At 41.3% G+C, this 26382-nt stretch overlaps 1 protein-coding gene and 1 long non-coding RNA gene across 11 annotated transcripts in view; one reads left to right on the top strand and one right to left on the bottom strand.

Annotated features, from left to right (window-relative positions):
- SLC4A7 (solute carrier family 4 member 7) overlaps positions 1-26382 on the bottom strand; it is a 114681-nt gene that overhangs the window by 73223 nt on the left and 15076 nt on the right. The window lies entirely within an intron of this gene.
- Positions 114-12442, top strand: LOC142445366 (uncharacterized). Its single transcript, XR_012784010.1, has 3 exons — positions 114-202; positions 6364-6561; positions 9362-12442. It is a non-coding gene; the product is annotated as an uncharacterized LOC142445366 (long non-coding RNA).

Below are 26382 nucleotides of genomic sequence, written 5' to 3'. Positions count from 1 at the left end.
TTTGCTCATTCCAATCATAAGAAATCAGCACAGACAAAGCCAAATTGAGCAACTTTCTATTAAAAAAAAACTGACCAGCCCTGCTGCACAACGTCAGAATGATGAAAGCTGAGGAAAGGCTGAAGAGCCAGAGGCTGGAGGAAACGGAAGAGAAAGAACCGTTAAAGGCCAGGTGAGATGTTGGAACTGTCAAGGACCACAGGTGAGAACACTGAGAAATGTGGGCTCAGTCTGTGGTTCAGCTATTGACACTGTATCCATGCTTTCTTTCAGGTTTTACCCTTTTAACCAGGGCTATAAAAATGTCAGCACCAGGGGAAGTTCAAGGATGGATGTTGGGGGAATCTCTGTACTGTTTTTGTGGACTTCCTTAAATTCAAAATAAGCTTTTTTAAAAGAGGAAATCTGTCCAAACAAATTCACATTTTATTCCTAGTGACTTGGAAATATTGTAATATTCTGTTTTAGAAAGAGATAAAAGTAAAGCCAATTGATGTGTGGATTGTTCGAAGAGTGATAAGAGGCCCCAATAATTTATTAAAAACAAATTAAAAAGATAAGTAAAGTGTAAAAATCTCTATTATACTCAGTCTAATCTAAAGGAAATTATTTGTATTCTCAAAAATATTTACACTTGTTAAAATGGAACTGTAACACAATTACTTACTCTAAAAGGCTAGATTTAAGAAACATCCATTTATAATTATAAAATTAGTTGAAATAATTTACATAAAGTTTATAAAAATCATTTTAAGTTTTATTGACATACAAGTCATGTCCTAGTGAATGATTTAAACATATTAAAAAGCGCTGGGCAATCATCAACACAATTTTAAAACATTTTCTTCATTCTTATACTCAAAAATTATTAAGTCTCAATTCCCCCTAACCTCCCCAACTATAACTCTATGAAACTACTGGCCAGTTAGTGTCTCTATAGACTTGCATATCCTGGATTTCATATAAAGAAAAGTGTATCAAATAAACCTCCACAGCAATTAACAAAATAAAACATAAAAAACCTCAATACAAAAAACAGCAGATAGCAATGAAAATCAGAACAAGGTGATTCACAGTGGACTAGTATTAATCCACTTTCCAAAGCATTCAGTATATGAAATGATATATATACACATATATACCTACATACGTACATCCCTAGATAAGGAGTCCATGGGTGGAACAAATAGTTAATATGCTCAACTACTCACCAAAAAAGTTCAGGGGTTCAAGGTCACTCAGAAGCACAACAAAGGCCTGGCCATGGACTTACCAAAAGTTAGCCATTGAAGACCCTATGGAGCACAACTCTAATCTAGCCCACATGGGACTCCCATGACAACATCAACAAGATGACAACTGTTGTTGCTGCTAATTTCTGTCAATTCGGTTCTGACCCGGAGTGACCCTATGTACCAGAGAATGAAACACTGTGAAGGTACTGCTCCATCCCCACAATTGTTTTTATGTTTGAGCCCACTGTGACCGCCCCTGGTCACTCCTGACATGTCTGAATTATGTGAGAGGAAGTCTTGCCATCCTTGCCTTCAGGGAGCACTCTGGCCATACTTCCTCCATGACAGATCTGTTTGTCCTTTTGGCCTTTCATAGTACTTTCAATGTTCTTTGCCAGCCCCACAATTCAAACACATGGGTTATTTTTCAGTCTTCAGTCTATTTAATGTCCAACCTTCATACACATATGAGGCCAGGGAAAATAACACAGCTTGGGTCAGGAACATGAGTCCTCAAAGTTAACTTCCTTCCCTCCCTTTCAACACTTTAAATCAAGCCTGTGCAGATTTCCTCAATGCAACGCATCCTTTGATCGCTTGACTACTGCTTCCATGAACATTGATTGTGAATCCAAGTGTGTTATCTGGGTTGACTACAGAAACAAATTCATAGACACTCTTATGTGTATAAGAAAGAGCTTTACATACAAGAACAATTGTACATTAAGAAATCATCCACCTAGTAAAATATTAAAAAAAAAAAAGCAAGCATCCCAGTCCAGTCCAAGTCCGTACGTCTGATATTAGCCCATATGCCCAGTACCAGTTTAGAAACTCTTCAGAATCACAACACCTGCAATGATGCCAAATGCAGGAAGATCACAGGCCAGTGGGTGTAAAGTCTTTTGGATCCAGTGCTCTGGCAAGGGTCTCTGCGTTGTTCGGCTCCAGGGCTCTAGCGTCGTTCCCCGTGTCTTGTCAGCAAGCATGTCTCGCAGGGAGTGAATCTGTTTCCTGCCTCCAGCAAACTATTTAATCTCCTTAGCAGCTCCAAATGAAGTCATCAAGCTGCAACCTGATTGACAGGCTAACCTCCACCCCTTTACTCTTGATACTCAAATTGACAACAGATTATATAACTATCACACCAAGCCAGATGAAATCCTTGACAACTTCAATCTTTCCTCTATTTATTGTGCTGTGAACTACTGGTCCAGTTGTGAGGAGTTTGATCTTCTTTACACTGAGTTGTAATCCATACTGAAAGCCACAATCCTTGATTTTTATCTGCAAGTGCTTCACGTCCTCCTTACTTTCAGCAAACAAGATTAAGTCACCTGCAGATTGTGGCTTGTTAATAAGCTTTCCTCTGATCTAGTTGCTGCATTCTTCTTCATATATTCCAGCTTTACTCATTATTTTCTCAAGATACAAACTCACAAAGCATGGTGAGAGGATACAACCATGACTCATGCCTTTCCAAACTTTAAAGCATGCGGTATTCTTTTGTTCTGTTTCCACAACTGCTTCTTGATCCATGTACAGGTTCCACATGAGCACAAAGACGTATTCTGGAATTCCCATTCTTCTCAAGGTTATCTATAGTTCGTTATGAGCCAGAGTTGAATGCCTTTGCATAGTCAATGAAAGACAAGTACATTTTCTTCTGTTAGTCCTTGCTTTCAGCCAAGATCTATCTGAGATCAGCAATGATATCCCTTGTGTCAATGTATTGCTGCAACCCTTACTGCATAATTTTCAGCAACATTTTACTTGCATGTGATATGTATAATTTAAGCATTCTCTTGGGTCACTTCTTTGGCATGGGTGCAAACATGGATCTCTGCCAGTACAGTTGGTCAAGTAGCTGTCTTCCAAATTTCCTAGCGTAGATGCATGCTTCCAGTGCTTCATCAACTTGTTGGAACTTTTCCATTGATATTTCATCAATTCATTTTGGACTAATGCCGTCAGTGCAGCTTGGACTTCTTCCTTCAGCACCTGTCCAAATGGTTTGATGTCAACTCGTTCTTGCTGGTATTGCAACTGAGTATTCTTTCCATCTTCTTTGATGCTTCCTATATCATTAAACATTTTACCCACAGAATTTTTTAATATTACAACTCCAGGCTTGAATTTTTTTTTTCGTAGTTTAAGATATGCTGAGCGTGGGCACAAGTAGAAAGCAAATGTTTTGAGAATGACGATGGCACCAAATGTACAAATGTGCTGACACGATGGATGGATGGATGCATGGATTGTACGAGGCCCCCCAAAAATGATTTTTAAAATGCTAAGCATATTCTTCCTTTTTAGTTTTCTAACCCGTGGTTACTGCACATTTCATTAGAACAGTTTGTCTGCTGGAACTGCCCTTTGAAGTTTTCTGTTCAGCTCTTTGACTTCATTTCTTCTGCTTGCTTTAGCTAGTCTACAATTAATAGCAAGTTCCTCCTGATATTCACTTTTTTTCTTGCTTTCCTGGCTTTTCAAAGGCCTTTTTCTTTCTTCATGAATGATATTCGTATTTAATGCAGCAAATCCCCTTTTTAGGTGCTCTTGAGAGTTACGTAGGATAGATTCAAGATGATTCTTTGGCTCTCGTGGACTTGTTTTCATTGTCTGATCATCTGTCTGTTCTACAGGCAACCCCTACACTTGTTTTAGCAGCTCATCCTGAGCTTCTCCATGGTCTCTTCCTGCATACGGTAGTCCATTTGATTTCTGTGTATTCCATCCAGCAATGTCCACAAGGACAGTTGCATTTTGTGTTGTTGAAAAAGATATTTGCAATGAAGTCACTAATCTTTCAATATCCTATCATGCGAGCTATATCTTCATTTCTATCTCCAAGGCCTTCTTTTCTTTTTTTTTTTTTTGCTTTCTGCCTTAAAGTCACTTTATTTTTTATAAAATAAATGTTTTTCTTTTTTTACATTTTATTAGGGACTCATACAACTCTTATCACAATCCATACATATACATACATCAATTGTATAAAGCACATCCATACATTCCCTGCCCCAATCATTCTCAAAGCATTTGCTCTCCACTTAAGCCCCTTGCATCAGGTCCTCTTTTTTTTTTTCCTCTCCCTCCCCTTTCCCCCCTCCCTCATGTGCCCTTGGTAATTTATACATCGTTATTTTGTCATCTCTTGCCCTATCCGGAGTCTCCCTTCGCCCCCTTCTCTGCCGTCCCTCTCCCAGGGAGGAGGTCACATGTGGATCCTTGTAATCAGTTCCCCCTTTCCAACCCACTCACCCTCCACTCTCCCAGCATCGTCCCTCACACCCTTGGTCCTGAAGGTATCATCCACCCTGGATTCCCTGTACCTCCAGCCCTCATATGTACCAGTGTACAGCCTCTGCCCTATCCAGCCCTGCAAGGTAGAATTCGGATCATGGTAGTTGGGGGGAGGAAGCATCCAGGATCTGGGGGAAAGCTGTGTTATTCATCGGTACTACCTCGCACCCTAATTAACCCATCTCCTCTCCTAAACCCCTCTGAGGGGATCTCCATTGGCCGACACTTGGGCCTTGGGTCTCCACTCTGCACTTCCCCCTTCATTTAATATAGTATATATATACATATACATATATACATACATATACACATACATAACACACTTATATCTTTTTTTTGCATGGTGCAAGGCCTTATTTTCTAACCACTGTTCCTTCCTCTTTGTTTCCAACTTTTGCATTCTAATTGCTAATGCAACTTGATTTCATGTTCGATCCATTGCAAACTAAAGATGTCGGTAGAATTCTTTAATTTCGGCACCACTAGCCACGGCAGCATACTGGCTGTGCTTTAGGCTGCTAAATGCAAGGCCAGCAGCTCAAAAACGCCAGTCTTTGTCTAAGAGAAAGATGAAGCCTTTTACTATTGTACACTGTATGGTCTCGGAAATTCACGCGGGGCAGTTCTACCCTGTCCTATAAAGTCACTGTGAATCAGAAACAACTTGATGGCAGTGAGTTTGGGGGTTTTGTGTTTGTTGGTTTGAGTTTGGGTGGTACCTGAAGTTCAGTAAGTTGCATTGATTGGATTTACCTGGATGCGGATAGATATTATACAACCACAGGCATCTTACTTTGAGATAGAAGTTGGAAGGTTCTTTTTGAAGATGAACGCAAGGCCAATCCTCTTGAACGTGTCATTCTCAGCACAGTAAATCCTAAGATTTTCTGATCGAAGTGGCCAATACGAGCCCAATCCAGCTCACAAATACCTGGAAAATAGATCTTTATGCATTCCCTTTCATTTCTGATAACTTCCATTTTCCTACATTCAAATTCCATTACATCCAAGTTCTGATGATGAATAGATTTTTGCAGCTGATTCTTCTCATGTTGAGTCGTGCCCCATCAGCAAATGCAGGTCCCAAAGGCTTTCCTCCTGCGCAGGCTTTTCACCATCCCATGAGGTGATGGTCGACTCTACTTTGAGAGGGCAGCTCTTCCCAAACTGAGGCGCTCCTGGGCACTCTCTCTGACAACAGTGCTTCTGCTCACTCGCCCTGCAGTGTCTGACAATGCCATGATGCTATCCACGAGGTTCTCTGTGGCTGCTTCCTCAGAAGGGGACCATCTACAGTCCTTCTTTGTTTTCTATTCCTACTCTGGATGCTCTGCTGAAACCAGTTCACTTTGGGTGACCCTACAGGAATCTGAAATACCAGTGACCTAGCTTCCACGGGCAACACACAAGCCACCGCAGGGCAAAAAAACGGACAGACAGATGATGGTGATGACAACTAGTTACTATTAAAAGAGAAATGGTTTTGTATGTTTTTTTTTCTCTCAGGCATACTCTAAAATTAGGAATGCCTTTATACTTAAGTTTAGTAACTTCCTTAAATTTGTATTGGTGAGAATCCAAAGAAATAATCCTGAGTATTAAAAATCAGAAGCAAGCACTTAGTACAAAAGGTGAAGAGTAAGTTATACAAACTGAAACATGTCCCTAAATCATAAAAATCTGGTAAAAAAAATCATAAAAATCAGAGCAAGCAGGTGATTATGAAAACAATTAACTATTAACTAAAACAAATAACTATCAAAACAAGTATTTCATTATGCACACCAACAATTTAATTTAAATATATCCATCCGTCCCTCAGCAAGTCTAAATAAAAGGGCTAGAAATGTCACTGGTACTCTTCAATCAAGCAGGAGAGCCCATGCCATCCTGTAGCCCATCGCGCGGCTGAGGACAGCGGACTGTCACATCCTCAACTGCAAATATTCAAATTGGAGAACTGAGTAGATCGGAAGAGCAGAATGCTTGTGTGTGAGAGTCGGCTACTGTTGAATTTCAGGTAAGACGCTCCAGAGATGTTCAATAGCTTGGTGAGCGCTGTAGCTCAAAGCAGATTCCACAGGTCTTGAGACAAAGTCAGAAAACTAACAGGATATAGGGTTAATCAAAGTGCTCTGTAATATGCACACTCTCTCAGTAATGAGGGATGAACACAGGAGGAAATGGAATTTTCAAAGTACAAGAACCATCAACAATCACCATCAATTAACCATGTCACACGTTCCTCCAATGATTTTATGTTTAGTACCTAGGCAAGCACAGAAACAAAAGACAAGTTGTTTCCTAAATAAAAGACAAGAGGTAGCATATTGTCTATTCTAAAAGGGATTAACTGCTCTCATTCCAAGCTTCATTTAGCCTGCACAATTGCCAGGAGAACACAGGAAAACAATACACTCCTCCACTCTCACCTCTAAACAATAACAAAAATAAACTTGTATTGCTATACAGATGTACTTACATATTAGATGTACCGACAAATATTACTAACAATATTCCCAATTATCCCAAAGCATCTTCAGTTGAGGGCTATCACACATTTATTTAATATACACATACCTTTTAACCTCTGATTGGTCTATCAGAAAAATATTCCAACCATGCAAAGAGGCAGCACCTAAGGAAGGATGTCTATCAACACATCTGCTCAGTCTACCTAGCTGGTTCCCAGGAAACCTTTTGCAAGAAGGCTTGAGCAGGTCATTCAACATCTCTGAATTTGCATTTTCACTGAGGCTCTGTGCTCCTAATAGTAAAAACCGTGAAAGGGGAAAGTGTGCCAATAGTGAGGTGATCTAATGCTAAGAAATTCTACAAGACACTTTAAATCAACAGAAAAAAAAATCAGTCTTAAAGGCTTGAAGGTAAACAAGTGGCCATGTAGCTCAGAAGCAACAAAAACCACAAGGAAGAAGCCCACTAACCTGTGTGATCATGAGGTACCAAAGGATCAGGTATCAGGCATCAAAGAACAAAATATCATTGCGAATGGGGAGTGGAGACCCAAAGCCCATCTGTAGGCAACTGGACATCCCCTTACAGAAGGAGCTGGGGGAGGGGGGAGACGAGCCAGTTAGGGTGCAGTGTAGCAATGATGAAACATACAACTTTCCTCTAGTTCCTAAATGCTTCCAGTCCCTACCCTCCCCCCAATCATGATCCCAATTCCACCTTACAAATCTGGCTAGACCAGAGGATGGACACTGGCACAGATAGCAACTGGAAACACAGGGAATCCAGGACAGATGATCCCTTCAGGACCAGTGGCGATAACGGGAGGGTGGAGGAGGGTGGGTTGGAAAGGGGGAACCGACTACAAGGATCTACATATAACCTCCTCCCTGGGGGACGGACAACAGAAAAGTGGGTGAAGGGAGACATCAGACAGTGTAAGATATGACAAAAATAATAATTTATAAATTATCAAGGGTGCATGAGGGAGGGGGAGCAGGGAGGGAGGGGGAAAATGAGCTGATGCCAGGGCCTTAAGTGGAGAGCAAAGGTTTTGAGAATGATGAGGGTAATGAATGTACAAATGTGTTTTATACAATTGATGTATGTATGGATTGTGATAAGAGTTATATTAGACCCCGATAAAATGATTCTTAAAAAAAAAATCAAGTAAATCTCAGCGTACATCTCCAGGATATATTATTTAGTGGAAAAGCAAGGGCTGGAGAAGTAAAATATTATCATCAAACCAAATTCATTATCATCAAATCAACTGTGACTCAGTAATGTTAAAAAATATTGATTCAAAACCAAAATTCTATTTCTGTGTATGTGTATACATAACAGCAAAGAAAACGGCCTGTCAACATCTGCATCAAAATGTTAACAATGCTTATTAAGTGCCAAGTGACACTTAATTCTACTGTCATTGTCTGAGCTTTCAATTAGAATGTTTCCATGCGGAATTTAGTAACAAACTAAATGTTAAACTTCCCAAGTCCCGACGTTGCAGCATTGGACAGTATACTGATGGGTTTGCCAGTGAGTCAGAAGTGACTCAGTGGCTTGGATTTAGAGCACTGCATTTTATTTTTTAATGCACTTGTATTTTCTCCTTTCCCTTAAAATCATTTTTTAGCTTTTCAGCAGCTTTGAGGTGTAAATCAGTAATGTCAGAGGGCTGTATAAAGGCAGGCATCAAGGGGACCACACAAACTGGCCATCTATATATAAGTAATTCAACTCTTATGAAATCAACTGAGTGCTGACGTAAAACCTCTGAGAATGAAATTATTTGGTGTTCCCAGGGGTCAACACATAATTTTTTTTTGAAACTGACATAGTGCCTTTTAAATTCTACCATTTTCGGGTGATTTAAGCCATACGTCTTAACACAAAGTGAACATACTATATATATAAAGTATGAGTCTATTCCTTTATATAACATAAATAAAAATGCGTAGAAGGTCAAATATCAATTACTAACCCTAATTCTGCCTGATGCCTGAAAATGTAGTTGGACAATAACAAAAAGATAGCCAACTACATAGTGTTTGATTTTTCTTCAAATAAATGTTTATTTTTAGTAATCAAAAAATCAAAATCCAAACTCACTGCCACTGAGTCAATTCCAACTCACAGCAATGCTGTCGGGCAAAGGAGAACTGCCCCTGTGGGCTTCTGGGACTCTGTCATTACGGTCAGAGAGCGCCTTGTCTTTCTGCGTTAGAGTGTAACCACGCACGCACGCGCATGCCCATATGTGTCTATCTGTACTTCAATCTACTTGCTCTTTTGAAAAAAACTTGCATCTGGAAATGGCTTTCTCCTTTTTTTTTTACTTCCAGGAATATACTGAGAAACTGAAAATAGCAATCACAATGAGAAACCCCTAAAATGAAAACGTTTTCGCTCTTCACTTCAGATGGTTGAGTCACGTCACGCAAGGCCACTGCTTTTAAAGCCAAGCTAAAATAAACAGTCATGGCACTAAGGAAACTCTCTCACACACAAGTATACTCAGACATTATTAACTAAGTCTAAACTAAAGAAATTATTTCACATTAACTTCAAATTTTTTACTTAGTAAAGAAGTAATTATTGAGAACTTTATAACATAGAAGATAATAAAATTTAAAAATTCTCTGTTGAAAATCATAAGGTCTAAATTCTCTGCCTATGAAATGCCCCATGTATAAAGTTACTTACTAAAGCACTACTTGGTATTCACTAAGACCAGAAACCCAAAAACAAAACAAAAAGACATTGTCCTGGAGTCCATTCCAACTCTGAGTGATCCTATAGAAAAAGAACTCTCCTGTTGGGTTCTGGAAACAGACTGCCACAGCTTTCTCCTCCGTGGACTTGCCTCTTGGTTAGCAGCCAAGTGCTTTAATAACTGCACCGCCACCAGGGCTCTTGCAAATAGCCCCAAGGTCCTTCCATAAAGTATTGGCCAATATAAATCATGAACTTTGGCAAGTACATACCCTGCAATGCCATGGTGCTGAAGAACCAGAGAACACTTGTTATGTACTGGTATGGAAAAGTCGCTCACACAAGGTTCTGAAACGCATCTCCTGTGGGCTACTTTTTACCTAACAGACAATTGTAAGACCTTGAGAAGATATACAGTATTAAAGCTGGTTACCTCCAGCAGAAGGGTGCAAGGTCAGCGTCTTCATTTATTATTTATCGTTTTTGTTTTTAACCATGGAAATACTGGGATAGAGTTAAGTGTGTGATATTGTAAATGTTACTTCTATCAACCTTGTAACGTCTGTACCGCCTACCTTACAGACTTTGGGGATGAGCTACTATGTAAAAGTGCCAAAGACACAAGAGCATAACCTACAGAGGCCCTTCAAGCTTTGCTGATTCTGAGTGAGGGACATACGTACATACATACATACATACATATATACATATACACACACACATATATATACATATACTTGGTAAAACCCTTCCTCACCCACCATGTAGCTTTAAAACGAAGCTAACTGCAGTAGGTCTTGTGGTTGTGGAAGCAAGTCACTTAGTTTCCTCATTAAAACTGTCGTGAAGATGAGGACTGAGTGCGTCCTGCCCGAGCAGGCATGGTTGTAAAGGAGAATTGCCCAGAGTCCTGTAATTAACTTTCATCAATGAGTTTAAAACGTCTTCCTTTATGGGCTGTTTAGATTTGAAGACATAAACACAGACTTTCCTGAAGCGCTTAGTAAAGTTCAGATTCCTTCTGAGTTAGTAGGTAAAGGTGGAACTCCCGGCAACAGAATTTTTCAACTTTTCTATGTGACTCTGGGGCACGCCGGAAGAGGAAGAGCCATGTCCTTCAATTAAGTTGAAGACAAATCCCATGTTTGAAAATTGCTCTCCAGTAAGAGCTGCATCCTGCCCTTTATCATCTTGGTGGCCCTCACAGGAAACTCTCAACATCATTAGCATTGCTGTAATCCCACGGAAAAGGAAATGCTTCTTCCAGATTCCACAAACACCCAGAGACTATAAAAATTGCTATTCACTTTCATTGTAATGCAAGCCTGTAAGTAGTGCTGGCGACCTGTATGTGTCAGCTTTCCCCACCAGGATGCCCAGGGAAATCTACCAAAGTCCGAGTTACAAAGGGGCTCCACTCCAATTACTTGGTGGTAGATCGGGTCTGCCTTAAGTTGAAGGCCTCTTATTTTTAAGGGTTTGTTATTATTACCTTTCATTATGAATATCTTTATAAATCTGTGTTTTGAACAATAAATCATAAAAGTAAGCATCTGAGAATAACATCTACAAATCACACTGCAATATTATTGACAGTAATATGTACAACAATAAAATTACAAGTGCAGCTTGTCATGCCACCAATGTGCTGTATATTTAAATAGCAATGTCTCCCAAAATACAGCGTTCCTCCTAAATGATTCAAACACTATCTCCAGCCCACAACCAGGAGCAGAACTTTAACATTAAAAAAGGAAACACCTTCATAGTATGGCAATAAACTTGGATGTAAATTCAATAAGCTTTTCCAATCCAGTAAAAGGATGCAATCATCAATTCCTGCAGTTTTATAGAATGAAAACTCCAAAATTCCTGAAGAACCCCTTTGGCATTGAGGTTTCCTCCATTACTGTGTAATGAGTAGAACAGAAAGAACTACATAGGTACTAAATAAAATACAGGGAAAGCATGTTAAGAAGATACACTGCAAATTTTAAATCCTGAAAACCGTGTGGTTTCTAGAGAAAAGATCAGCTCTAGGCTGAAGGCTTTGTCACCAAGAATGGAAATGGATACACTCAGAAATTGGGGGCAAACAGCTTCCTAAGTTTTATTTCAGGCACTGTGGTTGAAATGAAAGGTAATTTAAGTTTCAGGAAAGTTTCAAAAGGGGAAAAAAATTGGAAGATATCGAAGAAATTATGAGCAAGAGAACCCAAACAAGTGTGAAGCACAGAAACTGGGCAAGAGAGGACCAGTAACAAAGAAGATGCAGTCAAGATACAGTGAGTTAGGTTATCGTGCCAACCTGGCCGATAAACGCATGTGGGATCAATTGAAGGGCGGAGGGCTATATGACTCGGTGAGTCTCGCCTTTCTAGTTTGCCGGTCTCTTGCTTTCTGATGGTCAGACAGGGTGCAGCTGCCTTAGCCAGTTCCCTGCTTCAACTTGCAAGGCTGACTTCCTGCAAGACATCCCCAAGGAGAAGCCACATGGACCTACCCTGATTGCAGCCCTGGGTGCTGGAGCACCAGGGTGGAGACCCCTGCCCGTGCTGAGATGCCTACATGTTCACTGACTCGGCCTTCCTCCTGCAGTCGGCATTGTTGTGTTTGTTTTGTGAAATGGAAAAAGACTTTGTGGATTGGTGTCAGACATATATATGGGTTAATGGGCTAATAATGTTGGACTTGTGTGCTTGGACAGTACTGGGTTGCGATGTTTTCTTGTTGCTCACTTAACCTTTATATAAAACTCTCTCTTATACATGAGTTGCTGTGTATTTCTTTCTCTACAGTACCCAGACTAATACATACAGGCTGTATTGGCACAGGTTTTCCAGAAATCACAAGTATCTAATTCAAGTATTTATTACACTTTTTCTACAGAGAGATGCGTTCCTGCCAAGTTCAAATCCAACACACACACACACACACACACACACACACACCCCTTAGGAATCCAATCCCCTCATTTTAAGTTTATCAAGTATGAGAAATTCACTAAAATAATTGAGACATTTCAGATATTTTGATTTTCCCCCTATCTCTTTAGTTTTCTTAGTAATTAAAGCATAAAAACACAGGCATTCTGAACGATAATGGAAAGGGAAAGATCCTGAAACCAGTTTTTCTGCAAAAAGAAGTCTAGCAGAGTAGAGGTACTTCCAAAATGCCTCATCTTCCATCAGCATGAGCCAGGTGTTTGTAGTGTTCCACTGCAAAGCAACAAGAGAGCCAGGAAATCCCTCATCATCTGATGTGTTTGCCTTTTCTTCCCCTGGAAAATACCTATTTACCATGAACCCTTGGGCCATGAAAAAGCTCTCATTTCCTTTGCAAAATAGGAATTAAGTAACTGGTCTATTCATTCAACAAACATGTATTGAGTGTATATTATGAGCAAGGAGCCCAGGTGGCGTAGTGGGTTTAACCATGAGATAGGCAGTTTGAACCCACCAGCTTCTCGGAGGAAGAAAGCTGAGGCTGTCTGCTCTTCCAAAGATTTACCACCTCAGAAAGCCTAGGAAGTTGCTGACTCTGGCCTACAGGGTCGCTTGCTACGAGTCAGAACCGCTTTGATGGTGGGATGCTCTGTGCTGGGCACTGTACCAGGTTCCTGGGTAAAACGGCAGTGAATAGTGTACTCTAATGCTCGATTAACTCATAGTTTAGATGTTGCACCTATGATAAATCCCAAAGTCAATGAATTATCTTTGCCATGACAAATAAAGGAGAACTCACAGATTCAGATATGGAGTAACCCTACTTTCCAGTTCATTTTTCTCAAAAGTAGAGGAAGAAAAACATACAGCTGACATGACTTACTTAAGTTAGCTGGTAAAAGAAGTGAAATTCAAAGTCAGGTCTCTCGAGTTCCAGTTGCCGGAAACATGCTCACCTGTCTCCCCAGAGAGCTACAGATCAAGGTCACCTGTACTATATGCTGAGAACACATAGCACTGCTTCCTCATGGCATTTGTCAAAACTTATCGTCAATTACACATTTATGTCACTGCAGGCTGCATTGTCCCCAGGTGGAAGAGCAAGCTCCAAAGAGAGCGGAGCCAGGTTGGTTTTGCTCACCATATCGCCAGCATCAAACTGGCCCTGACCCAGGTTCTCTGACCAGCCCTTGTTGAATGTTGAGTATGTCTCAAAGGCCAAGGTGTTCTGCTGCTAAAAACTTACTAAGATTCCATCCACAGGCTCCTCCTCAACACAATTTTAAGCTCAGAGGTAGGCACTTGACATTTTGAAAATCAGAAATTCAGTTACTAAGCAGTCCAACACCAACACATGATAAAGCAGAATTCAATACGCAAATGGGAGTTCTCACCAAAACCAAACAAATCTAGTTGCGTTAGAAACACACTCCATCACCACATAGCACACTTTACAAATTCTTCTCACTCAGTCTCCCTGAACCCACAATTTGTATTTTCTTGGTCAAATTATCAATAAACATGACAAAAGAGGTTAAGTATTAGGAAAAAGTATTTAAAAGAATCCGGCATTGTACAATATGCTCATAAATCTAGTCTAGTATCCTTTCTGGACCCACGAGGTTTACAAAACCTAACATTAAAACAGTATCACAAGACCCTACCACAAATTAATTTCCCCATTAGATAAAGCAAATGTCCATAGTCCGGGAGTGCCACTGCCCCCATCAATTCTGACTGTTAACCACGTGGAACAATTATAGTTACCAAATGCCTTATGACTTCAAAAACACACTCAACCATTAAGATAAAGTTATTTCTTTTCTACTATTTTAGGTAAGTACAATTTTCCAGGTCGCAGTCCAGGTTCTGGAAGAATTAGCTTCACGGAGTAATGAAGATGCCGCACACATTTGTGACTTTACGCAAGGACTGGCTCTTTTCAGCAGATGGCTTGCGCAGCCAAGGACACAGAGGATGATACTATTCTAAGCCCGTGCTAATAAGCCTGACATTTCGCCAAGCTTCCCTGCTAAACACTGAAAAGATACAAACTGGTTTTAAAATAAAATATAAAACTGTAACTACAGATACATACAAGAAGTCTCTTCTGCGGGCGAAATCTCTCCATAGTAAAACACAAAAGCCTTGTTCCTGAATGTGTCAAGCAGTCAAGTGCCTTAAGAGCCCAGGACAGTGAGCACACGTCTGATTCAGGTCACTGTGCTTGGGAGATGAACTCTTCTAAGTTGCTTTTATGGTACAGCCAATCGCTGTGTTCTCCGTCACCTAATCTCCCAAGCTTAGGAACTACAACGTATGCAGGGTTGCGGAGCATGACCCATGTGGAAAATGATGCAAGCATTTCACTCTAGCTAGTAAATGCAAAAGAGAAATATAGCAACCAGTTTCCAACTAAAAGCTTTCTTCACATTGGTTCAAAAGAGAGCATACTAATTGTGCTAATGATTGTACAACTCTTCTTGATAATATTGAACTACTGAATCATTTATGTCCCAATAAAACGGTTTTAAAAAGAGACTCTACTCTAATGATAGAGTGTGGGTGGATGTGTGTGGATAACATACAAGGAGGCTTCAAAAAGTTCATTAGCAAATGAAATGAAAAGATAATGGAATTTTTCCATAATTTTTTGGAAGCTGCTCGGAGATTTTTAGAGAATTTTCAATAATGTTCATTAAATCCGGTCTTTTACTACGTTTTAGAAAGGGAAAGGATGTTTTCATCTAACTAGCTTTGCCTTTTTAACAATAGGGTATTTAAAATACCCTGGTGTCGTCGCCGCGGTTGTGCACTGACTGCTAACCTCAAGCTCAAAAGTTCGAAACCACCAGTCAGCTCCAAGGGAGAAAAACGGGCTTTCTACTTCCATGAAGAGTTACAGCCTCTGAAACTCACGGGCAACTCTCCTCCGTCCTGTGGGGTTGCTGCCAGTCAGCACTGAAGCAACGGCACTACGTTTCTTTGTAGTTCAGCTAAGAACAACAGAACTGATAAATCTCATGTCTTCTAACTTTCATGGAAATAAAGCAAAAAATGAAGGATTTAGAAGGACAGTAACAGTAAAGGAGCAAAGAAACGTGTCTGCTCTCTAACTTTAGGGTTAGAATCCCTTTACAAAAACCTAGTCAAGTCCTCCAAGGACTTGTGCTTATACGAGCGCTATCTGTCGGTATTTATGTTTACCATATGGAACAAAAACTGGGGAAATGTTTTTAATACTAATTAATCATCCTTAAAGTCTGTAAATGCCACCATAAATAACATTTTAATGAATAACCATTTTCAAAAAGCCAAACAGGCTCCGTTTTACATTTCTGGCGATCTCTTTAATATTTGACTTAAAAGAAGCCAACCAAATTCTCCGATCTGTTTCTGCATGCGCGCTGATGTGTTGTGCTGGTGGACATGGATGAAGAAAACCCACCTTCACACAGGTATTTAGTTGGAAAACAGTTTCAAGAGATTTTTGAGATACTCCTCTGTGATGCTTCATGAACTCCAACAAGTGGGTCATTTCGTATCGGTTAGCTGCAAAGGTTTTAAAGGAGCACTCAGTACAGCCCATTAGAATCCATTGGTCTAGTCCGTACTCAACCACGTGGAAAATACATGAGCACGAGAACTAGAGACCTTCAAATGTCGCATTGCCGTACAGAACGTCAACAACACACTTGTCAACATCACCAACAAGCTTCTAAAGCCAAATATTATGAAACTGTTAACCTCAGGCTGGCATTATAAGTTTGCCCAAAATTCTAATTTTTGGATGGCCGCCAGAGTTACTATCTGTACGAAAGCCATTTTTCCTTAAAGTGACAGGAATACTTATTATTTTTGAGCCACCAAAGCAAAAACAAAGACATCGAGTTAGTTGCTCAAGCAGTCACCAAAGCAAAACCCAATTCACCGCCACTGAATCGATTCGGACTCACAGCAACCCAGCACAACCGGATGTAACTGTCCTGTAGGTCTCCTGGGCTGTGACTGCTTACCGCATGGAGTAGAAAGCAGCCACATGTGTTCTCCCAGGGAGCAGCTGGTAGGATCGAACTGCTGGTCTTGTGGCGTCGCCAGGGCTCCACATGCAATCACACAAGTGTTTTTTCTCCAACCACTGTTCTGGAGCAACAAACAGTGTGTCTAGCACCCCTCCCGTGTGTTGTTCAGAAAGCTAAACTGCTACGTACACAAGGGCTGAGATTTATCAAGATGGCTACTACTGAGTCAATGACTGCTTCTCGTGAAAATTTGCTGGTTTTGCTAAACGGAAAGTACAGGTGGTGGATAATAAAATAGTAACTAGGATTGGCTCATGCTACTATCGTGATTTGTATTAAGACGCCTGCAGTTTACCTCCCACGCCACACGTGCACTAGCCATGCAAATTTCAACTCAGTGAAAAAGCCCATTCTGGTAGGACGGTGGGCCAAACCCTAGACAGGTTACCATGGGTAATCCACTAGTAAGTCCCCAAGAGGAGGTGGTCCGCTCTCGTCGGACGCCCTACAGAGCAGTTCGACTCTGTCCCAGAGGATGGCTATGGATCAGGCTGGACTAATCACAGCGTGTGAAGGAAAAGGCAGCTACATGCTGTCAAGCCTATTCTGACCAACAGAGACCCTGAGTACGGCCGAGCAAAAGACCCCCTGGTCCTGTATCATTCTAACCCTTGCTCTTATGCGTGGGCCCATGGTTGCAGAAACGGTGCCAATCTATCTCATTGCCCCTCTACTTAACCAAGTATGATATCCTTTTCCAGGGACTGGTCTCTCCTGATAACATGCCCAAAGTACAAGAGCTAAAGTTTCACCATTCTTGCTGCTAAGGAGTATCCTGGCCCATAGTTCTTCCGAGACAGGTTTTGTTTGTTCTTTGGCAGTCCTTGGTACATTCAACATTCTTCACGAGCACAACTCAATGCACTGACTCTTCTTCAGTCTTCCTAACTCAATGTCCGACTTTCACACACCTGTGCATGTGAAATGAAAATACCATGTCTTGGGGTAGGAATACCTTAGTCCTCAAATGTAATAATCTTTGATGATCAACACTTCAGAGAGGTCTTGTGCAGCAGATTTATCCAACGCAATGCAGAATGTTTTTGTATCACTATGAGAAAAGGATCGACCTGGAGAACCTCCTGAAAGAACTTGAGGGGTGAACTCCCAAGGGTCCACAGATTCAACTTTGAGAAACTGCGTAGAATGTAAAATGAGAAATAAAAGAATTGTAAGTACATGCCAGGATCCTTGGCAGGGCAAAAATGGGCTTAAACATAGCAGCAACTGTGAAGGTAGCACAGGACCGGGCGCCTTTTTAGGGTCACGAGCCAACTGGACAGCACTTAACAGCAACAACTGACAGTGCGAGAATGAAGCACTCAGCTGCTAACCAGAGGTTGGTGGTTCCAGCCAACCCAGCAGTTCCTTAGAAGCAAGGCCTGGAGTTCTGTTCCCATAGAGATGACTCACTATCATCAGGGAGATTCCAACTGAAAGTGGCCCTACATAAGGTGCCTTGGGGCTATAAATCTTAAGGGGAGCAAAGAGCCGCACCTTGCTCTTGCAAGTAAGCTGGTAGGTTTGTAACAATCACTTTGAATGAGGTTAGCAATCCAGTAAGAACCTGACAATGCCACCAGGGCCCCTTCCCATAAACGTTACTTACAATCTAGGAAAAATCCCTATGTAAGACCTACAACCAACCACAGGTGAATTATTATACATTCTTGTTCTGTTCTCTACCATTTTGTTTAATTAATCAATGTTGATGTACATAAGGAAAAACTCTATTAAGAAATATTTTTACACTGAGTTTCTTGAAAATAATACAAATATTTACTAAGCAACTATTTTGGGCCCCAAACCATCATACTATAAATAGCATACTTAGCCACCAAATACTTCATTTAATCCTCTAAGCTCTGACAAAATCTCAGAGGTTAAATCCCTTATCCATAGCCAAAGAACTAGCTAGCAGGGATTTAAGATTCAAGCACCAGTCTTTCTTACTTCATGCTTTCCTGTACTCCAAGTAATGTAAGAAAAAAACTTTTTGTACCTATAGAAAAAGCACATTCTGGTAGAAAATGAATAAAATTTAAAAAGTGTTTATCAAATTCATATAAAATCCAAGTAAAAGTTAAAATATGCTAATTGGATAGATTTATTTCCAGTATCATCAGAGTCTATATGAAGGGGCTTTACGAAAGTCACAGAAAAATTCTATTATATTTTCATTCTACTTTCCCATGAACTCTTTGAAGGCTCATTACATTTTAACAAAGCAAATCAATTACATTTTCTATTTAATGTTCAGCTCACACAAAATCAGCTAGTATGGTAGGATCCACTGAATCCTGAAGAAATAGCATGTGAGACATCAAGAACAGAATTAATAATGCAAACAGAAAAAGTACTGCATTTTAAAGACTTTCACTCTCCAGATGAGACTACAGCTACCAGGCAGCAGGCATGCCATAGCCTACAACTATAAATGACATTCTAAATTCATTAAACTTCCTTAAGAATTGGAAACCACAATATCAACAGTTATGAGCATATAATTAATCATATATTCTAAACCTTCAGTCTTTCTATGCAGATCTCTGGTAAATATATGTAGACCTGAAGAAACAAATAAGTAAATATGTCATTCACTGATTTTTAAATCTCTCAATATATCATATTCCCAAATGAACATCATCTGTACACAGCTTACTCATTTCTATGAGAACCTCTTAAAATGTACTTCCTGTGGAAAATCTTGGCCTCCCAGTAGTACTTAGGAGCTCAAACTCCTGCTCAAGCACCGATCTCTGTCTCCAGGATTATAAAAACCATACACAAGGGTTTCTGGAGAAGGGAGCAAGGGAGGACAAACAGCAAGGGGAAAGGGGGACAAATAGCAAGGGGAAAGGGCCTAGAAAACAAATGGAAATCAGTCTCATTTTCAAACGTATGTTCAGTAAGCAGTACAGCTAGTCCACATCTTTCCTATTGCTAAATGCCACTGCTGAGTTCACATTACTTAATTTGGGCAACCATTTCAGTTCCACCAACTACCACAACACAAATACAGAGGTTCCAGCAACTGTAAGATCGCCACCTAGTGGTGGTGACTAGAAACTGGCGGGATCCTTACTCAAAGCTGTAACCACTGCCAAGAAAATGAGTCTAAATTTTAGACTCTTAAAAAGCTTGTTGGGTTCTGGAAACGTTGTTCTGGTAGCTTATTTGAAAGAAACATAGGCATTTAATTTCATTCAACTTAAATACTATGGCAGAAAAGAACTGTGGCATAAATATTTTATATATTAACCAAAATTAGGATAAAGCTCTGCTTTTCATAAGGACATTTTAATGTTTTCTTGAAGCTCCAGCACATAAAGTGAAGGTGATTTACATTCACCTTTTAAACTGGCATCAAATGCTTATAACGCTCCAGGCTTTGAGCTTTTCACTGTATGTTTTAGGCCTATCCATAATTTGAAGAAAACTCATCAGTGAAGAACTGGATTCACATAAGATTCAGCCAGGGTAAAGTAAGCATTCTTTTATCGAGAGCTTCCCCGTAACACATTCTAAAGAAAGCAACAACTGTGCCTGAAAAAGTGTTTCTCTATTTGTAATAGGAACATGCTAAATTAAAATGTTAGAAAAACCAAAAATCTGTCGTTCAAAATTTGACTGGTATGCTAATTTTATTTGCACTGACTAAACAGTCATTTATTACAGTGTTCTTAAAGTTAATGACACGATTTTTTAATTCTTGTAAGCCTCGTGTCTGGCTGCAGTTAGTAGAAAAATTCCCCTGAGACACTGAAATGTTAACAGAATAGCTACTGAAATATAATTAACACTGGCTTACGTAAGCATTGATGGAAGTCAAAACATGGTCTAGTAAAGCCAGTTATCTCTAAACTCAGCTTTAAAGCAGACTTTCTTTTCCTCACTTCCTTGGAGAAATCCACAAGTAAAGAAGGATCACTCATTCTTACTCCAGAAACTTAGTTCTTACTCTTCTCTCTCTCTTTGGGACCTTTTGATATTTTTTAATCATTTTATTAGGGGCTCATACAACTAACCACAATCCATACATACATCAATTGTGTAAAGCACATTTGTACATTCTTTGCCCTCATCATTCTCAAAACATTTGCTCTCAGTTCCTCATTCCCCCCCTCCCTCTTCACACCCCCCTCCCTCATGAACCCTTGATAATTTATAAATTATTATTTTGTCATATCTTGTACTGTCTGACATCTCCCTTTACCCACTTTTCTGTTGTCCGCCCCCGAGAGAGTTTGGATGTAGATCCTTGTAATCGGTTCCCACTTTCCAGCCCACCCTCCTCCCTCTACTCTCCCAGTATCGCCACTCACACCACTGGTCCTAAAGGGATCATCCCCCCTGGATTCCCTATATTCCTAGTTCCTATTTGTACCAGTATACACCCTCTGGTCTAGCCAGATTTGTAAGGTAGAAGTGGGATCATGATAGTGGGTGGGGGGTGGGGATGGGTGGGTGGGGTCCTCAGGAAGCATTTAGGAACTAGAGGAAAGCTGCTACATTGCACCCTGACTGGCTAGTCTCCTCCCCTCCTCCCCAAGACCCTTCTGTAAGGGGATGTCCAGAGGCCTACAAATGGGCTTTGGGTCTCCACTCCGTACTCCCCCCGGCCCATTCACAATGATTTTTTTGTTCTGATGATGCCTGATACCTGATCCCGTCAACACCTCATGACCACACAGGCTGGTGTGCTTTTTCCATATGGGCTTTGTTGCTTCTCAGCTAGATGGCCTCTTGTTTACCTTCAAGCCTTTAAGACCCCAGACACTATCTCTTTTGATAGCCGGGCACCATCAGCTTTCTTCACCACATTTGCTTATGCACTCACTTTGTCTTCATCTATCACATTGGGAAGGTGAGCATCATAGAATGCCAGTTTAAGAGAACAAAGTAATCTTGCATTGAGGGAGTACTTGAGTGGAGGCCCAATGTCCATCTGCTACCTTAATACTAAACCTATAAATATATGCACATAGATCTACTTCCCCATCCTCATAAATATATTTACATATGTACATGCCTTTACTTAGACCTCTATAAATGCCCTTTGCCTCCTAGCTCTTTCCTCTATTTCCCTTGACTTTCCTCTTGTCCCATTATCTTGCTCAGTCTTCATTTGGGTTTCAGTAATTCCTCTTGGTTACATTACCCTTGATCATGCCCTATCAGGCCTCCTACAGCCTCCTTACCACCGATTTGGATCACTTGTTGTTCCCTTGTCCCTGGGTTTACCACTAACTTTCCCCCCACCTCTCCCATGTCCCCCTGGAACTGTCGGTCCTGTTGTTTTCTCCTCCAGATTGTTTATCCAGCCTATCTTATTTAGACAGACCTGCAGAGACAATAACATGCACAAAAACAAGACAGAGAAAAACCAAGCAACAAAATAAAACAAAACAATGACAAACAAAACAAGAAAGAAAAGCTTCTAGTTAATTAAAGGACTGTTTGTTGGCCTTTAGGAGTGTTTTCCAGTGAGTATGTTCAAGCACCAAGCTCTGGCCCCAAAGTCTAATTTTGGTATTCCCTGGAGACTTGGTTGCTCTTTTCCCTTGCTATTCTGTTGCGCACCCTTAGTGTTTTGCCTCAGTGGGGTGGGATCAGATTGGGCGGAATTCCCACCCTGTCTCCAGTGTTGTCCCCTGTAGGGCTATGGGTCAGTGAGAGATGTCGTGTCTCATAGTGGGGCCGGCCATATGGTCTTCTCTGTGGATTGGCTGTGGGAATATTGTCCTCAAAGCTTGGTGGGCCAGGATGTGCTCCACTCTCTCTTCCTCTTCCTTCATTTGCTCCAGTGTGCTCTGATCAGACATGTCCCTCTCCCAGAGCTGCAGATTCAGTGCTGTCCTCTGAAATTAATCTTGATCCTAATTCCTCAGAATAGTTTTCTGCAAGGTTGGCACTACTGACAATTAGGTATGGAAAGTGGTTCATTATATACCAGTATTACATCCCTTCCCCCTGCCCCTAACTGATACAAACCAAAATGTATCCGAACCCACTGCCATCACGTGGATTCAGACTCGGAGACCTCCTTACCTATACTTTCTAATTACAGGAGCAGATAGCCTCATCTTTCTTGCGTGGAGCATTTGGTGACTTCAAAGCCCTGATCTGTAGTTCAAATCCTAAGCCCCCTCACCCCCACCCCACCCCCGGGGCGTGGGGAAAGGGAAGAAGCAAAAATAAATGCACCTATTGAAAATCGATGCTCTAGAAATAACTGCAGCTACTGCGGACATCCACAGAGATCCAGAGAGAGAGAGAAAAGTCACCAGGTTATTCCTCAAAAGTCAGTATGAATGAATGTGCATCCACGCCGACAGAAATTAAAGCGCCCATCCGCTATAAAAACTGCATCTAGCCATCGACTCTGTGGGCAGAGATGCTGCCTAAACTTGCATTTGAGAGTTGGACTAGAAGTTACCTGTTCTAAATGCAGAGAAATCTCAGCAATGGCCTGTGCTACTTGATAAAACATTCCTAAGTGATGGTGTCGTGCAGGCGTCCTCAAACTATGGCCTGCGGGCCACATGCAGCCTGCTGAGGACATTCATCCGGCCCGTCAGGTGTTTTTGCCCCGTTTTATTTTTACTTCAAAATAAGGTATGTGCAGTGTGCATTGGAATTTGTTCGTAGTTGTTTTTTAAAACTAGTCCGGCCCTCCAATGGGTCTGAGGGACAGTGAACAGGCCCCCTGTTTTAAAAGTCTGAGGACCCCTGGTGTAGTGGTTACATGCTGGGCTGTGATCCACAAGATCAGCAGTTCAAAACCCACCTCTGCGCAAAAAGACTGGGCTTTGGACTCTGGTGAACAGAATAGAGGGTCAGCATTGACCTGATGACAGTGAGTTTTGAGTTTCAAGTAGTTTTAAATAGAGGCAAGATGAACATCTTTTTGTTTATGTGCACACTTCAGGAACATCACAAATTGTGTTGTGAGGCCTTTCCTTCTTCCCGTCCGCTTTCACATCCAGAGGGGCTGGTAAAATGCGGTGCGTGTCTGCATGGACTCACCCAGACCAACCCAACACCCTCGACACTTCGTATCCCTTGTCCCTGTGAGCATTCCACCGGGACGCACTTACTTCATCTGCCCAACAGACGTCGTCTTCACAGCCCTTGAGCGTGGGGCACCTCAGAAGCACGTGACAGGTGAGAAAAATGAAGCCTGCAGGCGGCTGTTCTCTGAAGCCATCTTTCTTCTGTTTTTGGAAGCTCTGCTCGCTTTTCCTGAGTCACAGGAGAACCCTCCATATTCATGTGAAAAGCATGCATTTTCTTGGGTTACATTCAATTTCAACCTGATTGTGCACATGTGTCAGTGAGGGTCTGACAGTTGTCCGCTCGCTTTGTCTTGGCTGATGGAACTGAGCTCTCCGTGGTCTCTCTCCTGTGGAATCCACCCTCTGAGGCCCACGTGTGAAGTCGAAGACTGTTGTTTGGGGGTGCGGGAGGAGGGGCGCCAGTTTCTGAAGAAGTGGTTGGTTTTACACAATTCTACCATGCAATCTCTGGTGTCAACTCTGTCACAAAGGCTACCTGTTCCATCGACAGACTCGTTTTGTTTGTTTGTTTCCAGTGCTCACATTCCAGTCACCGGTTAATTATCAATACAGCTCAATTCCATACTTAACCAAGTTCAGACTGCAGCAGGTCACAAAGCTCCTCGATTCCACCACCGTTGGCATTTTCGGTGTGTAATTTGAATGACAGCCATACTCGCTGGTCTGCCTGGCAGGCATGACTGTTAGCCCACCTCTGACTGCACTGAAACACACCACCGTTCCGCGTTCACTTGCAGTTCCCGGCATAGGCCAGGTGGTGACTCTAAATGGCCAAGGCCAATGTAGTTCAGCTCGCTAAGGCCTAGGATATGGACCGATTGCCACTGTGATGCTCCCTAGCTTCCCATGCTTCACACTTTACAGTGATCCTACTTCACACTTTCCCTGTTTGCCACTAACAGATGTTTGCAGCTGTGACTTCTCAAATCCCAATGGGCTTCTTAATTCCATGCAACCCAAAGAACCCCGCCGGCCTTGAACACTTCCCACAGTTCCTTTTGTCTTTACTTACTGAGATAAAGCAACCAACAACCAATTGTCAGTTATGAAATACTTTGCCATTGTTATTACGTAGGTTAACTAGAACGTCTTTACAGCTGCGACAAATCGTGGTCGCCGTCTGCCATTTGTTGGGAGGGCTGGTGGTACAGTGGTTACGCGGTGGACTGCAATCCACAAGGTCAGCGGTTTGAGAACACCAGTGACAGCGGAGGCTTTCTGCTTCCGTACAAAGTGACAGTCTCAGAAAGCCACAAGATGGCTACAAGTTGGACTGCTTGCTATGGCAGTTGAGTATTACTAGTTCTTTTTAAAGATTCAAAATCGAGTTTATCTTTCCAGTAGAAACTGCTTCAGAAGGCAATTCCCCGCATGCAGGATAGAATACTTCTTAAAACTTTCCTTTCATTGAACGAACTTGATTCCACCACTTCCAGCGTCTCACGAGTTTTTGAGAATCAGATATACCTAGCATTCTTCCAAGTTTCTCAAGTTTTCCCATGTGTTCTCTGAGAGGAGATACGTTTTTGGTGACTAACAAAGAGATGCCTCCATGAAATAATACACTCCGCTTACAGGATGACTATAAGTGGGAAGGCTTAGGGGGGCAGGGGCAGAGGAGGAGGAGGGGGGTACACAGGGTAATGCTTACAGAAAGGAAGAAAGGAACCTAGGTGGTACAATGGGGAGGTGTTCAACTAAGTGAAAGGTCTACTATCCCAAGGGAGAAAAGACCTAGCAATCTGCTCCGATAAACACTTCGGCCTAAGAGAAACCCTACGGGGCAGTTGTACTGTGTCGCATGAGTCATGGCATACGTAGTATGGTCCATAGGAGTTTCAAGAGACGTGGGCACACAACATGCTTACAGAAGGCAAGAGAGGGGGAAACTAGAAGGTCATCAAGTTAAACATGAAAGCTCAAGACTTAATTAATTGAGTTATCGCTTCTTTCCCCCCCCCAAAAAAGCCATGAACATAATAGTAATTTTTTAAAAGAATTTAGATGGATAAAGAGCATACGAGTGGAAACTACAAAAAAGTGAGATCTTATAATATTTTTCACAGATATAAGGTAGAGCTAGGAATGGCTCTCTCACTTGGGAAATAAATACCAACCTTCAAATAAAAGGTTATGGAAGAAATAAAATCTTGTTTAGATAATGTAAAAAAAGATTGTTCAGCAATTAGAATAATTTACATACATTTCAGAAAAGGCTTCCAAATCAATGGCCTAATGTAGGAAATTATCCCAACAAACTTTATTAGTACAAAATTAGGTCTAGATGCTTCTAAAAACTAACTCTACACAGAGAATACAATTTGTCAGCCAGTTAGAACTGAAGCATTACTTTAATAAGGATAGGTTCTAGAGCCAGATTGTTTGAATTCAAAGCCTAACAATGCTGTTCACTAGCTACACATGGCAGGGTGGGAGGGCGGGCATGGGGGCGGAGATGGGACACACACAACTGTTGGAATGAATGCAACACACAACAGCATGAGTGTATGTACAATGAGTCTGTCTGGCATTCTCAGGTATGGAT

This window comes from Tenrec ecaudatus, chromosome 4 (genome assembly GCF_050624435.1).
Source record: "Tenrec ecaudatus isolate mTenEca1 chromosome 4, mTenEca1.hap1, whole genome shotgun sequence".
NCBI lineage: Eukaryota > Metazoa > Chordata > Mammalia > Afrosoricida > Tenrecidae > Tenrec > Tenrec ecaudatus.
The sequence above is the reverse complement of the archived record's forward strand: the minus strand, read 5'-3'. Positions and strand labels throughout refer to the sequence as shown.